Source organism: Lissotriton helveticus, chromosome 5_1, assembly GCF_964261635.1.
Source record: "Lissotriton helveticus chromosome 5_1, aLisHel1.1, whole genome shotgun sequence".
Taxonomy (NCBI): domain Eukaryota; kingdom Metazoa; phylum Chordata; class Amphibia; order Caudata; family Salamandridae; genus Lissotriton; species Lissotriton helveticus.
The window spans coordinates 758,037,881-758,055,419 of NC_136065.1; the positions used below are offsets into that span (position 1 = coordinate 758,037,881).

Below are 17,539 nucleotides of genomic sequence, written 5' to 3' on the forward strand. Positions count from 1 at the left end.
CCAGGCACTAGGAATACAGTTCCAGCACTCTCCCCATGAGAATGCAGCTCCTCCATGCTGCCAAGGGTCCCAGAGCTTCCCAGGGGTAAAGCCAAGTCCCCCCTCAGCCCAGGCAAGGCAGAGGGGTCCCCCAGGAGTCCAGGCAACCAGGGGCTGGGCAGCGCCCACCCCTGCTAGATTCAAGTCCAGAAACCAAGAACAAGACAAGAACATTTTGGAAGGGGCAGAGCCCCTTCTTATACACAGAAAAGGCTTTGAAGTCATTTGAAGTCTTTGTGTGAGCGAGCCCTAAGCTCTGGGTGTATCTGGTTTCCCTCTCCTGTCAGCCTCAGGTCAGAGGTGACAGGGGGCCATCAGGAGGGAGAGCCATCAAGGGTGGGCCCACAGGCACAGCCTGGCTCCACCAGACGCTCTTTCCTCCCCTCCCTAACAGCAGATGGGGGCCTTTCATCTACGGCTGACTCAGACCCCCTCCTCCAGGGCCTGGCATACCCCATCCTACTCAAACAGACAGTCCATCTACCAGCAGGCCCAGGCTCATCAGCCAATCACGTGCCAGCAGACTCACTACACAATTATGCCAACTTCTAAAAGTGGCGCTTCTAGACTAGACACAGCCATGCCTCATACACCATTCTGCAGCATTCATTCTCACGAGTTCATACATATCAAACTCGACCCTGCACTCCCCATGCATCAGGAATCTACCATGGGCACACATATTCCCCATTCATTCCTATGGGAGGGCAGGTCACTCACCATTCATACACAGAGAGCACACGCACTTTACACTGTACCACAGTGTAAAAGTGCGCAGTGGCCTAAAATCACCAATCCAGGTTCCAACAACAGGCTAGGAAAAAGCAAAAAGTCACGGGGTGAACCTGCCCAAAGGACCGGGTCCAACACATCCCCCTTCCAGCCAAAACGCAGGGTAGACCAATCACTACACTGATGGTCTTCAATGCTTTGGGCGACAAAACCCACGGACACGGGCCTGCACGGCAGGGACACCGTCCAGTTTTTCGCCACTCGGAACCCACATAGATTTCCCTCACCAAAAGCTCTCTGGCACAACTAGGATACCCCACTGGTACACACTAGTCATCCACAGCCAGGACCAGGCCCTAGGCCATCCAAAGATCACAGGTCCTAACCAATCCACAGAGTGGGGGCAGAAGCCCCTGGTACACAATAGCCAATCTCCACTCTCTCTCTCAGGGTATCTACACTACCACTGATCCTACAACCTAGGGACCACACCCTCAGGCTGACTAGAGGTCACGGCAAGAATGCCCGATCCTACCTCTACTCCACCAATGTTAGAACTGGGGGTCTCTAGTTGGCAGAGGTAAGTACCTTAGACCAAGTAGGGACCCTTGCTTCCAGTCAGGGTGAAGGAATAACCCTCACAGGGAAGCACTCACCCGAACACAACTCTCCTACCAGATCAGGACCTCACTCCGTCACTGGTCTACCACCTGAAAACGATTCCACTTCTGAGGTACAAAGCACACAGCACAGTCCCTCTTCAAGCAGGTGGGGGGACACAGCACACAGCAAAGCCCCCTTTCTCTCTACCTTAGTGGAAACAACAAACTGCAGGTGGGCCCAAGAACACACAGCAAGGGCAGCCCCCTCGGTCTCTTCAGCTGATCCACTTTGGTAGAGTACCTCTTGACCTAGAAGTTTCCTAATCTCCCAACCTAGGATTTACACCCTTAAGTTGCACCAGGGTCAGAAGTACACCGTCCTTCTGCACCCCCTTCCAGTTCCATGATCACAGGCACAGTATGTCTCAGGCTAGACGGAGCACACGCCAGCGGCGTAGCAGCGACACACTCTCCTCCAGTACTCCCTATCACAGGGTGATTCTCAGTATGTTCCAGGCTAGACAGAGCACACGCCAGCAGCGTATCAGCAACACACTTTCCTCCAGTAATCCCTATCACAGAGTGATTCTCAGTATGTTCCAGGCTAGACAGAGCACACGCCAGCGGCGTATCAGCAACACACTTTCCTCCCACCGGGGTCAGAAGTAAGGACACCGTCCCTCTGCACCCCCCTCCAGAGTTCTGCACCCTCCCACCTGGGAGCGGTACCCCTGGAAGCCAACAACCGGTCAGGACACTGACTACAGATGCCCTTCCCTCCAGGTCAGGCTGAACCTGAACCTGGCCTTCCCCCTCCTCGGGGAACGACCTCCAGAGGCCCCCTAAAAAAAAATATGGTCAAGCACTCTAGACGGTCAAATGCTCAGCGAGCCAGGACTTCTGCACCCTCCACTTAGGAGTGGTACTGCCCAACACTAGGACCACCGGAGTTCTGATTACAGACACTCCCCGTCCTCTAGACACAGGAAGATCCTCCTCAAATGACTTGTAAGTACAGCCTGGGCCCCTGACCTGGTGCTCCCTTAGGGAACCCTCCAGGCCCTGAGACAGGGTTTCGGGCCAACGTGGGACACACCGTCCCACACTCACTCCGCCTCCACTGAGACAGGACGTGAGCCCCTACACCCCTACCATCCTAATGGGACATAGCTGGGCTACACATGAACCTCTTCACCTACACAGGATCATCAGATACACCAGCCACTACTTTTAGAATCACTCCCTAATGTCTCTGCACGACATCCAGCACACCGCCAGACAACCACCTCACGTGCGAGCTCCTAAAAAAAAAACTCACACCAACTCCTCCAGTTCAACACAGAACTCATCCACACACTCCCCTTCCAGACTGGTGAGACAGTTCCTCACTGCCTCTGACTCTCAACCTGTCACCCTCTTACTGAGCACCAGGCACCATACTCTGGGAACTGGGAATGGGAATTCACGCACTGGACACATTTAAGCTGCCACCACTGGATCCTACCATACTGGGGAATCCAGACACACACACTACACTCAGGGAATAACCACCCTCCTGAGCAAGCAATTTCTCCTCCACCCTCCCTCTCTTCCCTCTACCCACACAGGGACAGGAATAGGAGTTGGACACTGGACCCAGCAAGGGATTCCTAATCTACGGGAACCTCCCCTCTCTACTGGCGTCCCGCCCTGTCATTTTCTCTCATCTGCCACTAAACATAAAGCGCAGGAACACCATCTGAAAATGACACTTTTGAGGAAAAACAAAATCAAAAACAATAATCCCAAATATGTGACTATCTGAAAAACGCAGAGTTTTTGTAATGTAGCCAGTTGTCGCTATGGCACTGGGCAAACGCAAGTCCAAATCCGCACCGCTGACCCACCAATGTTGGAAACCGGCTATTTCTGGTAGGCTAAGGCTGATGCCAAAGCCAGGCAGAAACCACCATTCCAGTCAGGGCAAGGAAGTCACACGCCAAGATAACCCCTGCTCACCCTCTAGGTAGCATGGCACGAGCAGTCTATTTATTTATTTTAAGGTTTTATAGAGCGCGTAGTAACCCTAGAGCATCCCAGCGCTAGAACCAGAACTCAGGAGAGGTCAGAATCGAAGGGGGGGGATTTAAGGAAAGAGAAAGGTTTTCAAGGCCTTCCTGAATTGGAGAAGATTAGGTTCAGTTCTCAGTCTCCGAGGAAGGTTGTTCCAGTGTTTGGACGTGTGTACCGAGAAGCGGCGTCCTCCGGACCGGGCCTTTTTGACTCTGGGAACAGTGATGAAGTTCTCTCCGCCTGAGCGGAGGATCCTACTCGCATTGTAAGGGATGATGAAATCCTTGAGGATGGGTGGGCCTTTGTCATGGAGGGTCTTATGGGCCAGACAGAGGGCCTTGAAAGCCACCCTTTCTCTGACTGGGAGCCAATGCAGGAGCTTCAAGGCTGGCTTTGCCGAGGATCTGGCGGGGGTGTCGGCAAGTAGGCGGGCCGCGGCGTTTTGGACTTTCTGCAGGGTATTGAGGGTGGCTTCGGGGGCACCCAGGTAGATTGCGTTGCAGTAGTCCAGCCTCGCCATAATGAGGCCCTGAATCAGGAGTTTCTTGGAGGTAGCGGGGAGCAGGGGGAAGACCTTTCTGCAGGCCCTAAGGAGTCCAAAGCAGATTCCTGCCGTTTTTTTGGCCTGTGATCTGAAGCTCAGGTCCTTTTCGAGCCATACGCCCAGGCTCTTGACCTCCTCCTTCGGTGTAGGGGGGTCACCTAGACAGACGGGCCAGATGTCAGGCGGCAGGGAGGGCTCTTTATGTCCGAGCAGCAGGATCTCGGTCTTGGACCCGTTCAGTTTCAGTGCCGAGGAGTTCATCCAGTTATGAATTTCCGAGAGACAGCTGTGAAGGTCGGGTTGGGATTGGTGCGGGTGTGAGAGGGTTACCACCAGCTGGGTGTCGTCGGCGTAGTTGATAATCGAGATGCCGAACGGGTTGACCAGTTTCTCCAGCGGGTACATATACACGTTAAATAACGTAGGGCTAAGGGATGAGCCCTGCGGTACTCCACAACGGAGGGGGATTGCGGGGGAGTGGCTGTCATTCTCCCAGACTTGGAAGGAGCGTCCGTCTAGGAAAGATTTTAGCCACTTCAAGGCCGTGCCCCTTACTCCGATGTCTCCCAGTCGTTGGATTAGGGTGTGGTGGCTCACAGTGTCGAAGGCCGCACTGAGGTCCAGGAGGATCACTGCCACTGATCCTCCCGTGTCCAGAATGCTTCTGGCCTTCTCCACTGCTGCCAGGAGGGCTGTGTCAGTGCCCTGTCCTGGACGAAACCCTGTCTGGGAGGTCCCGAGTAGGTTGTTGCTCTCAAGGAATAGTGATAGTTTTTTATTCACTAGCTTCTCCGTGATCTTGCTATTTCCTGGGAGGAGGGAGATAGGTCTGTAGTTGGCTAGGTCCAGGGGGTCTAGAGAGGGTTTCTTTAAAAGGCCTTTGACCACTGCCGCCTTCCAGCTAGGAGGGACTAGACCCTGCGAGAGGGAGGAATTAATGAGGGACGTGAGGGGGGGAGGATGGTGCTGGACACTTTTTTCAAAAAACGGAGGGGGGCGGGATCGCGAGGAGAGCCACTTTTAATTGTAGCCAATGTCGCGGCTACCTCTTCCGTAGACACTGGGCCAAAGGTGTCCAGAAAGGGTAGGTTGCCATCAGGGGAGTGAGGGCAGTAAATGGGAGATTTAGAAGGATCCCCGCCCAGGTTGTCAGCCGTGATTGGGGGTAGGTCCGCGAGAATTTTTTGAATTTTCTCGTCGAAGAAGGTGGCAAGTTTAATGCATTTGCTTTCCGCTGCTTTGGCGTCCAGAGGTTTTACTGGAGGGTCTGGGGCCTGGAGGAGTTCTTTAAGGACGGCAAAGGTTTCATGTGCCGAGCAGGAGGCGTTTTTAATTCTATCTTCGTAGAAGGCGCTTTTAGTATTGAGGAGTTCCGTTTTATAGGATTTTAAAGAGGCCCGAAATATATCTTTTTTGTCTGCCTTTTTATCTTTCCTCCATAAGCGTTCGTTCCTCTTACATTCCTTCCGTAGTAAGTTTAATTCGGGGGTGTACCAGGGGGAAGGGGTGACTCTCTTGGTACGTTTGAGGGTGCTGGATTTCGGGAGGATGTCGTCCAGAGATTGGGAGATCCATTTGTTAAATTTGGTGTCAGCAGTGATAGTGTCTTGAGAGGGGGGAGGGGTATCTTCACTTAGTTTAGCTGCCCATTCCTCTGGGACCAGTTTATGCCAGCGTCTAATAAGGGTTCTGAATTTAGGAGGTTGAGGTGGAGGGATGTTAATGTGCCATTCGAAGGGGACCAGGAAGTGGTCGGTCCAAGGGAGGGGGACGTGGGGGCGAGTGCTCAGATCTTGGATGTTAGTGAATATGGGATCGAGTAGCTGTCCTTTGTCGTGAGTCGCCTGTGCGTTTTTTAGGCCGAGGCCCATAGAGGAAAGATCTTGTAGGAGTTCTACAGCCTGTTTGTCGACCGGGTCCAGGAAGTGGATATTGAGGTCCCCCAGTAGGAGATAGTTGGAGGAAGTCGTGCAATCCATGGTGATGTGGTCAGTGAGTTTGCTAGGAAAATCGGTGAGTTGGCCAGGGGGGCGATATACAAGCATTCCCGACAGGGATGTTACTGGGGAGATTTGGATGGAGAAGTGGCAGCTTTCACAACCTTTGATGTTACCATCCGAGATTTTACAGGAGGACACGTCCTTAGATATTATGGCTAGGCCGCCTCCTCTACCAACTGGTCTATTCAATGAGCAGATTTGATAGCCCGGAGGGAGTGCTAGGACTATATCAGGGCCATTGTTGTGAGTAAGCCATGTTTCAGTGAGAAACAGAATGTCCATAGCGTGGTTTAGAATCAAGAGGTTAATTTCATGCGCATGTTTAGCGAGCGATCTGCAGTTGAGGAGGCCTAGTTGTAGTCTGCCTGGTGCCGAGTCTGTGCCAGGAGGGTTGCAGAAACTGCAGCCGGTAAAAGGATTGTCGCCCGAATAGGTGTAATTGCAGAGGGGGTGTTTTTGTGTGTTCAGGGCCAGGAGCCTGTCCCGGGTGTAGTTCGGGCATTTCGTGACAGAAATGGGCAGAGTAACTGGGCCCGGGTCCGGCTGGGCCCAGACGGGCCCAGACGGGCTTGCCTTTGGCGCGCCTTCGGCGCGCTGACGGCGCGCCCGCTGCGCCCGTCCGCTGCGCGTCCGAATGCGGCACATGATTTTATACCGACAGGGGGGGGGTGGCCAAAAGTAGTGGCCGTGGCCTGTAATCGGGCTCACTCGCTAATGGCGGTGAAGGAGACTTTTCTTCCCCGTGGCAGCGTTTAGGTCGGCTGCACGGGTGTTTTCAGAGTCTAGGTGAGTGCCCCTAACAGGTTAGTGGGAGGTGTACAAATTCTAAAATCAATTTACACACACTTTAAAAAAACATAAAATTTTTCATACAATTTTTCAGCAGAGCTCCCGGCTGTGCCTCAGGAGTATAGGTTCTGAGAGAGACTGGGCGTCGGCGCTTTAAGTAGTCAAGGGGGCATGGCCAAAAGTAGTGGGCGTGGCCTGTAATCAGGCTCACTCGCTAATGGCGGTGAAGGAGACTTTTCTTCCCTGTGGCAGCGTTTAGGTCGGCTGCACGGGTGTTTTCAGAGTCTAGGTGAGTGCCCCTAACAGGTTAGTGGGAGGTGTACAAATTCTAAAACCAATTTACACACACTTTAAAAAAACATAACATTTTTCATACAATTTTTCAGCAGAGCTCCCGGCTGTGCCTCAGGAGTATAGGTTCTGAGAGAGACTGGGCGTCGGCGCTTTAAGTAGTCAAGGGGGCGTGGCCAAAAGTAGTGGGCGTGGCCTGTAATCAGGCTCGCTAATGGCGGTGAAGGAGACTTTTCTTCCCCGTGGCAGCGTTTAGGTCGGCTGCACGGGTGTTTTCAGAGTCTAGGTGAGTGCCCCTAACAGGTTAGTGGGAGGTGTACAAATTCTAAAATCAATTTACACACACTTTAAAAAAACATAAAATTTAGTCTAGGCTAAACTCGGAGGCGATGTGTAAAGCAAAGCATTTGCGCCAGCGCACGACAGCAACAACATACTAGGTACACCACAAAAGAGACTCCACACAAGGTTATATTAAAATAACTTTTGTATTGTCAAAACATATCAGATAGACATCACACATGTACATTGTGCCAACTGGCACGGCAATATTCACAAGGGATTATTTACAAGACAGGGCCACATGGGCCACTGTCTGAATCAACACTTTGCAGATATAGAAATACTTGTCAGAAATTAGAATAAAAGTATATAAACTTCACTGTAACACAAAGTAACAGTTATAGATCACATCCAGTAACTACTGGGGACAGGTAAGTACCACCTACGCAACCCTAAACTCATTGGGAGACTGTCACGCAGGGGACCAGGACCTCACTAGGACCACCTGTACTAAAGAGAACAACCCCCTAAGTATCACACAGCATTTAGGGGTCTAAGCAAGAACACATTACCCATGATGTATGAAACACATTCAGAGGAGTAATAAAGAAAAAACACCTAAGTATCACACAGCGTTTAGGGGTCTAAGAAAGAACACATTACCCATGATGCATAAATATACATTCAGAGGAGTAGTAAAGAAAAACACAATGCATAAACCTACACATTCAGCGGTGTTAAGAATCCCGCACATGATGCAAGAAAATTACATTCAGAGGTACCAAAATAATACAGTAGCGCAAAAGTCACATGATGTCTAAAAACATTCAGAGGTGCAGGAATAAAACATGATGCAAGGAAATACATTCAGAGGTGCAATAACCATTCAATTGCGCAAAACCTACATAAGCCACCACCTGTGGCAGTCCCTAGGCCAACTAGCCTTGTTGGGGCTAGAACGCCCTGAGTCTCAATGTCAGGGGCCTAAACGATGCAGGGGCCCACTACTTGCTGGGCACCTGGAAACACTCACAAGGGCCTAAACGCTGCAGCTGGCACTAAGTGCTGCGCAGCTGTGAAGGCCGGGCACCACTGTGCCCTCGCTGTCCCACGCAGGGACTCTCTCTCCAACTTGCGCCTAAACGGTGCAGCTGCCCACTAATTGCTGGGCAGCTGGAGATTCATCAAAACTGCGCCGGGGCCCTCACTGGCCCTAGGACAAAACTGCGCAAGAGGTTGGAGCCACACAGGCTCTGAAAATAACCTTCGCAAATCCGTTGGAGCCACACAGGCTCTGACCACAGAAATGCCCCCTGAGCCTAGCAGGCTCTTGAAACAACTGTGGGGGTCGTTGGAGCCCTCCTCTGGGCTCGATCTCTCATAAATGGCACAGAGCCTCTCGGGGCTCTAAACAAACAAATGCGGCCCTCGGGGGAGTCCCTTTCTGGGGGTTCAAACTCTCTGCAATGCCCCCGGAGCCTAACAGGCTCTAAAAACAACTTGGCCCCGTCGTTGGAGCCAAACAGGCTCTTCAGCAAAACATGGCCCCTCCACGCTTCTCCGGACTCACGCACGTTGGGGCGACCCACTGCCAACTGGGGCCGCCCTACATGGGCCAAAGTCCAGTATGCCCCTACGAGCCCCTTGAGCCTCTCTGGGCTCACCAAGCTTTGGGGCGACCCACTGTCATCTGGGGCCGCCCTTGAAGCCCTCGTGGCTTCGCACTGGCCACCGGCGCGAGCTCGCTCCACTGGGGGGGCGTGGACACCGTCACCGTGCCCCGGCGCCCCTCCTGTCCTCTGTCCCCCTCTGCCCAGACTCACCGGCAGCCCATCGCGGGCGGGGACACGTCTCTGCTGCTTCGAGGTTCTCCCACCATGCGGGGAGCCTCGCGCTGGCCCTTCATCTTCCTCACCGGGGCTCCCTCCGCGCACGGGAGCCCCGGGTAGCCGACCACGAGTCTTCTCCTCTGCAGGGCTCCCTCGGCACACAGGAGCCCTGCCAGCCGGCCGCCTCGTCTCCCTGGGGCTCCCTCAGCCGAGAGGAGCCCCGTCCACCGCCGCCATCTCCCGCACCTTCCTTCTTCTTCTCCCGGACTGCGGGGCGGGACTTCCGGCCGGCCGCGACAGGATTGGCCGGCCGGCCGACCACTTCCGGGTCGCTGCGGGCAGCGCAGCGGCCCTCCTCTTTAGGCAGGCAGGTGGGGAACCACGATCCGAGGGGTGGCACCCTCGCTACGAACAGCACCCCATCAAAGTTGAAGCGCTATTAAGCGCTTGGGGCCAAGTAGCGCTGGGAAGACAAATAAAGCGCTCTCCCGCGCTTGGGCAATAAAGCGCTCCAAAGCGCTAGAAAAATAGGCAAAGCGCTCCTAAGCGCTAGAACCCAGGCAGAGCGCTCCCAGGCGCTCAGGGGGAGGCTCAGCGCCTCCATCCACTAGGAATACAGTTCCAGCGCGCTCCCCATGAGAATGCAGCTCCTCCATGCTGCCAAGGGTCCCAGAGCTTCCCAGGGGTAAAGCCAAGTCCCCCCTCAGCCCAGGCAAGGCAGAGGGGTCCCCCAGGAGTCCAGGCAACCAGGGGCTGGGCAGCGCCCACCCCTGCTAGATTCAAGTCCAGAAACCAAGAACAAGACAAGAACATTTTGGAAGGGGCAGAGCCCCTTCTTATACACAGAAAAGGCTTTGAAGTCATTTGAAGTCTTTGTGTGAGCGAGCCCTAAGCTCTGGGTGTATCTGGTTTCCCTCTCCTGTCAGCCTCAGGTCAGAGGTGACAGGGGGCCATCAGGAGGGAGAGCCATCAAGGGTGGGCCCACAGGCACAGCCTGGCTCCACCAGACGCTCTTTCCTCCCCTCCCTAACAGCAGATGGGGGCTGTGAGAAGTTGGCCTGATGTGCAGTGCTCACTATTCTAGTGATCACTATATATCAGTCCAAACAACCCTTATTGATGATTGGTTGTAAGTCAACCTTATAGACCAGCTATCCTAGTAGCATGGATACGAGCAGTCTAAGGCTAAGACTCTAGAGGGCGTGTTAAGCCAGCTGTTTTACCATCACATTACCCCTTGAACACCCAGTGAAAGGACACCACACAAGTTGTTATGAAAATAAACAGTGTATTTATTTATAACAAGACTACCCTGTCTCTTTATGAGACAGGGAGCTAAGCACACAACAAAACTCTTACGAAAATACTTAAGTTAGCACGTTATACACAAATGCCCGAGGGGCACGAAAAACCATATACTTCAAAAGTGGAATGCGAAATTACTAGCAGGTAAGTACATTACTAATAGGCTTTGGAATCGCTAGGACTTGACTAGGGAATCGTTAGATCACTTCTAGGAGACCTAGGGGACTCGGGTGCAGAGTGTGCACTCTCACGCGGGATGCGGGACAAAGTCTATGGAGGCTAGTAAAGGCAAAGTTAGTGTTCACGGGCGAACCCGACCTGGTAGGAAGAAAACGACAGTGGATCCTGACCCTAGGATAGTGAGGCTTACCTAGCCCAGGGGCTGCAGCTGCATAGGTCTGAAAAGACGTCGGGGATCTCGTTGCCGGACCAGGAGCCTGGAAGGAAGGAGTTGCTGGCAGGCGACCAGTGAAGGAAAGTTCGATGGATCCAAGCCTGGATCAAGGAAGAAGAAAACCTGAAAGCAGAGGGGACCAAGTTCTTGAATCACTAGCCAGTGATTAAGTGGGCACCAGGATGGCACCGGGCGAAGTCACCGCAGTCAGGTGAGTGGGCGCTGCTGGGCTCTGCAGTCTCTCGGACCAGGAGGCGTTGTCGGCGACCAGGATGGAGGTGCGAGCTGTCCCACGAAGGTTCTTGCTGTCGACGTCGCTGGACCCAGGATTGGGCAACAAGTCTTGGCAAATGCAAGGCCCACGCGGTGGACCTAAAATGGCGTCTTGGGCGGACCAGGAGGGTCCAGGGTACTTCTCCGATGGAGGGAAGCAAGGGCCAGTCTGGAGCAACCAGACCAGCAGCAGAAATGTCGTCGGGCGTCGTCAGGAAGGCCACAAGCCAGCGGGCTAGTAGCCAAACAACGCGGTGAGCAGTAAAAAGCAGAAGGGCCCCACGCAGATCGTGGAGATGCTGGGGGGCTGCTCTTCGGTGCTGGAGCTGCTCAGGGTGGGGGCTTCTCGGACCCCAAAGCACTCACCAGGAATTCACTCGGCGGGCTTGTTGTTCAGAAGTCGTGTAGTCTTGAAGATGGCCGGTCCCTCGAGGTCTCGTCACACCCACGAATCTCAGCGTGACTGATGATGTAGGTAGAGGTCAGAGGTGCCAGGGAAGCCGGTTCTCGTCGAGCTGGGCAGTCGGATTCCGGAGGAAGGACTTGCAGCAGACCGCAGTGTTCTGTAGATGGTGCCTGCGGATGCAGGGTGACTACTCCTTAGTCACAAGGGAGAAATCTTAGGAAGAAGTCTTGAGTTCCTTTCGTGGAAAGTAGTTTCAGGATTCAAAGATGATCTGATTTGGAAGGGGGCCAGTCTCTACCTTTATCCTGTAAAAAGGGGCTGGCACGCGACTAAGTCCTGCCCTATGGGTGGGACTAGGAGGGGGGTGGTTACACCCACTTCCTTGGCGGGCTTTTCCCCAGCCCAGGGTCTGGAGTGACCCTGGAACTGGTTCCAGCCAGCCTATGCACAGTGAGCACCGGGGTGCCACGTGCAGTCACCTTCCTCTAAAGCCCTGCCTACCTACAATACACAAAACCCTGTCTGGGACGGTGCTGGCACCGCCCCTGGCAGGAAACCCTTTGTCCTTATCTCCTGCTCTGGGAGGACTCCCAGCAGCAGGAGGGCAGACTTGTGTCTCGGTGGCAGCATCCATTTTGTGGATGCTAAGGCTCTGTCTGACTTTAACCGGGGTTAGGGGTTACATACATGTCGTGTCCCTCTAGAAGGGTGGAATGCTAACCCCGTCGCCAGAATTGGCGAGGGGTTAGTATTCCAATTCGTATGACACCTTACTCGACATGTTTTGATAAAGCGATACCAGAGTTGGCACATAACCGCGAGGATTATAATGCACTTAAGAGTATATGGTATGCGATATCATGGAAACGGCTAAGGGATGGATCCCGAAAGCCGCAGACAGGCTCAGCTCATGCCAGAGCACCATCTCACACGATTCCAAGCACTCTGCCTTCAGGATTGTTAAGGCCTGCCATAGGAGTGACTGATAGGAGATCTGTGTGTCCATTTTTAGGGTTAGATATAGGTATACTATATCTAAAGCAAAGGGTGAGGACACCACCTTGCCCCAGCTGTCAAGCAGCCAGTTGTGTCAGATTTGGATGGCCAGCCAGGGGTGGCATAATACATGCTGCAGCCCCTGGTAGGCCCTGGGTACACCTATGCCCTGGGTACCTAAGGTACTCTGTACAGGGACTGGTAAGGTGACTCAGTATCCAATTTAGATATGTACCTAAGGTACATGGAATCCATTTTACAGAGAGAGCAGTAGGCCTGGGGTCCTGAATAGCAGGGCCCCAGGTCAACTAAGTCAGAAAACCAGCAAAACACCAGGCAAAAAGTTGGGGGCAACCATAGTCAGGGATCAACCTTCCTACAGGGGCCTTTCATCTACGGCTGACTCAGACCCCCTCCTCCAGGGCCTGGCATACCCCATCCTACTCAAACAGACAGTCCATCTACCAGCAGGCCCAGGCTCATCAGCCAATCACGTGCCAGCAGACTCACTACACAATTATGCCAACTTCTAAAAGTGGCGCTTCTAGACTAGACACAGCCATGCCGCATACACCATTCTGCAGCATTCATTCTCACGAGTTCATACATATCAAACTCGACCCTGCACTCCCCATGCATCAGAAATCTACCATGGGCACACATATTCCCCATTCATTCCTATGGGAGGGCAGGTCACTCACTATTCATACACAGAGAGCACACGCACTTTACACTGTACCACAGTGAAAAAGTGCGCAGAGGCCTAAAATCACCAATCCAGGTTCCAACAACAGGCTAGGAAAAAGCAAAAAGTCACGGGGTGAACCTGCCCAAAGGACCGGGTCCAACAACGCTCATTCTGGTTGCTCCCACGTGGGCACGCCAACCATGGTACACCACGTTTCTAGTCATTCAACACTTCCAACGGCTGCGGGACGCCGGTTTATATCGCGAACACGGCTCCTGCGGGTTGATGAAACGGCTCATTTCTCACCGTCTCTAGCGCGGCTGCATTCATTTGCGGTTGTGGGAGCCAACATATATCGAAATTGAAGCTCCGACGAGCCGACGCAATTTACCTTTCAGGCGGAGGACACGGCGCTACTGACATTGTTTTTAGCGCAGCTAGATATTTTCCAACGGCTGTGAGGAGCATACTGAGATGGTGATCGATACTCCCACATGTTGACATAATTGCTCGCCTTTACCTTTTGCAGTGTGGCTATCGTTTCCATTGGTTGTGAGGAGCTTGCACATATCATAATCTGAGCCCCCACAGGTTGATGTCACAGTTGGCCCCTCATCTTATTGGGCTTAAACAGTAAGCCAGGTGAAGTGTAAACTCCAAAGAAAATAAAAGTGTTGGTATATCCACAAGAGAAGATTAGAGAACACTCATCCTGTGTTTCTCCTAGATTGATTGTGGCTCCTGATGAAGGCGTTCTGTTAACGCCGAAACGCGCGTCGATGTGATACAATTTTCGCCACTGTTTTATTATGTATAAATTGGTGTAAATTTGTTGAATATAAGTTATTTGAGTATGACTGTTGATTTTTTAGAATTAATTAGTGCATTTGATTTTGCACTGAGTCTTTTTTAATATGAATATGTACATTTAAAAATAAACTCAACCTTGTACTTTTTAATTAGTTGTTGTACTTTTTAATTATTGGTTGTGCTTTACATACTGTTTCTTTTCCCTAGTTGTAATATCAATTGTTTAATTTGTCACACACCACGTTTCTAGAACTCTCCGTGGTACCGCATCAAAGGCTGCGCCTCACACCCAGGCTTTTGACGCAGAACCATGGCGACATTCAGCATCCAGATCCGCAACAGCTGAATCTGGCGATCTGGCTCCTGAAGTCTTAGAGTTTGGCTACCTTAATCTGCCTCCCGAATGCATGGACATCATACGGGAGGCAAGAAAGCCCACTACCAGAGCCTGCTATGCAGCTAAATGGAAGCGGTTTGCCATTTACTGTACAGCCCACAATATCAACCCGCTAGACGCATCCATCCCTAACATCATCTGCTATTTGTTACATCTTTACAAATGCAATCTAGCATACGCTTCCATTCGGATACACTTGTCCGCCATAGCGGCTTACCTTCAAAACAGGCAGCATCTCTCTGTTTTCAGAGTGCCTGCCATTAAAGCCTTCCTGGAAGGGTTGAAACGGGTCATCCCTCCCAGGACCCCGCCAGCTCCTGTATAGAACCTTAATGTGGTCCTCACCAGGTTGATGGGCCCACCTTTTGAGCCTCTACATTCCTGTGAGATTCAATTCTTGACATGGAAAGTGGCTTTTCTCATTGCCATCACGTCTCTTAGGCGTGTTAGTGAGCTACAGGCGCTCACGATACAAGAGCCATTTATCCAAATTCATTCAAACAGGGTGGTGCTCCGCACTAACCCCAAGTTCCTTCCTAAGGTGGTGTCGCAGTTTCATGTAAATCAAACCATTGAACTGCCCGCATTCTTTCCAAACCCTGATACAGTGGCAGAAAGAATGCTCCATACGCTAGACGTCAAAAGGGCGTTAATCTACTACATTGACAGAACAAAAGATTTTCGAAAAACACAACAGCTCTTTGTTGCCTTCTCAGCCCAGCACAAAGGCAACCCCATTTCCAAAGCAGGAATAGCCAGGTGGATCGTTAAGTGTATTCAGATTTGCTATCAGAAAGCTAAGCACACTTTAACGGTCCCCCCCAGGGCACACTCCACACGCAAGTTGGGGGCCTCCATGGCATTCCTCGGCAACATTCCTTTGGAAGACATTTGTAGAGCAGCCACATGGTCTACACCACATACATTTACCAAACATTACTGTGTAGATGTGCATTCCAAACAGCAGGCAGCTGTAGGACAGGCTGTTCTCAAAACACTCTTTCAGACTTCTGCAGCTGGCACGGGCGGCCGCCGTTAATGGAGGGACTGCTATGTATTCTATGCTATAGATATGAATTTAGCAGCCCACATGCCTCGAACTGAATATGCTACTTACCAGTATGCATCTGTTCTTGGCATGTAGGGCTGCTAACATTCATATCGCCCGCCCTCCTCCCCGGCGCCCGTAGCGGCTGCAGACTTTTCTTGCATTTAACATTTAGCATGGACATCGCTTACGCTATTACACTCCATCTTTGCCACAATGGCTAAAAACAATCTGGGGATGGAGTCGATGCCCATGCGCACTGTAGTCCAGGGGAGGAGCCACCTATCTCGTGATACTTCGAAGACTCTTCCAGGACAACAACGTGCAATCATCCGGACCCAACACTAGGCGGCGATCTATGCTATAGATATGAATGTTAGCAGCCCTACATGCCAAGATCAGATGCATACTGGTAAGTAGCATATTCATTCCACCCCAACCTAGAGCGCTCTCGTGTAAGGAGATATTGAGATGTTGTCCCATTCCGATGCCTCCTCTCTGCCCCCTCTCTGACACAGCTGTCGCCATCTTCCCGTGCTTCATCTCCTCCCTGTTGATGAAGACCCTATGACACATGCAGAGATGCCAGACCCATGCAGCCTTCACGTTTGCCTGGAGTCTGAGCACGAGGGCGCCAGGGTGATGCACAGAGATGCCATCGGGATCACAGGCTGCCTGCCTCGTGATTGCTTTTATTGTGTCCCAGAGTGTCACCCCGGCCTGCCCCCCCCCCCCCCCCCCCCCCCCCCCCCCCCTTCCACCCACCACGGACATGGGAGAGTTTAATAGTCCTAGACCGGGACACCCCTGGCTGGCACCATCATTGTGGGTCAAGGCAGCAGTGAAGTTATTACTACAGCGAAGTGAAAGGGTGATGGTGAGCCGAAGGCAGGTGTAAAATACTTGTAGAGATGTTTATATAGTATTAGTGCTTTTATTAAAACTGTCTCACTTTTAAAACCTGTATCTGCAAGGCAGAGTGCTTGGAACTCTATGGTGCACCTTTACCACCTCCCTGACAGGCCTGAGTGGCTGGAACTCCCTGGTGACTTTCCACACCTCACAAGACCAAGTGCCTGGAGCGCTCTGGTGCACCTTTCCCACCTCCCTGCACAAGGCTGAGTGCCTGGAACTCTCTGGTGAACCTTCCCCACCTCCCTGCACATGGCTTAGTGCCTGGAACACTCTGGTGTACATTTCCCACCTCCTGCAGGTCCGTGCATGTGTGTAGGCGCTGGAATTTATTTGGTGAATGTGTGGTGCATGCCTAATGATGGATGCTACCCATATCATGCTTCCCCCTCGAGGACTGCTCTGTGATCAGGATACCCCACCTCCTACTTTAGCAATGGTTGCATACAGGTCTCCTTACAGGAAAGGAAGTTGGCGGCTCGGGTACTCTACATGGAGGGAGGTTTGTAGCTGCGCTGCTCTACAGGGAAGGAGGCTGGGCTGCTCTACACAGAAGAAAGTTTGTAGCTGGGCTGGTCTACATGGAGGGAGGTTGGTAGCTGGGCTGCTGTACATGGAGGGAGGTTTGTAGCTGGGCTACTCTACCTGGAGGGAGGTGTGTAGCTGCGCTGCTCTACAGGGAAGGAGGTTGGTAGCTGGGCTGCTCTACAGGGAAGGAGGTTGGTAGCTGGGCTGCTCTACAGGGAAGGAGGTTAGTAGCTGGGCTGCTCTACATGGAAAGCTTGGCGGCATAGCCAATAGGTCTTGCTTTTGAGACCTTATAAGTATTTAGTTATGCAGCACAATATCTTCGGTGAAACAAAATCAACTATTGCAAAGTCTAAACACTTTAAAGGTCCCAAAGGACGAGACCTATTGGCCATGCCAATGCTTGTTTTAATTGGGACAGTATGTGCCTCTGTCATAATGAACTGCAAAGTTTCATCATATCGGATCTATCTGTGTATTGCCTTGTGTATTTGCGCACTGCACACCTGTGAACTGTTTGATTGTTATCTCTAATACTATCATTGAAAGGTTAAAAATAAGTTTGATATTGGGACTTTGAGGTATGGTATCTTGCTCTACAGAGCCTTGAAGATCTTTCTCC

General features: G+C 52.1%; 1 protein-coding gene across 8 annotated transcripts in view; it reads left to right on the top strand.

Annotated features, from left to right (window-relative positions):
• The window catches only part of SEC24C (SEC24 homolog C, COPII component), a 1,539,459-nt gene that overhangs the window by 582,862 nt on the left and 939,058 nt on the right, over positions 1-17,539 (top strand). The window lies entirely within an intron of this gene.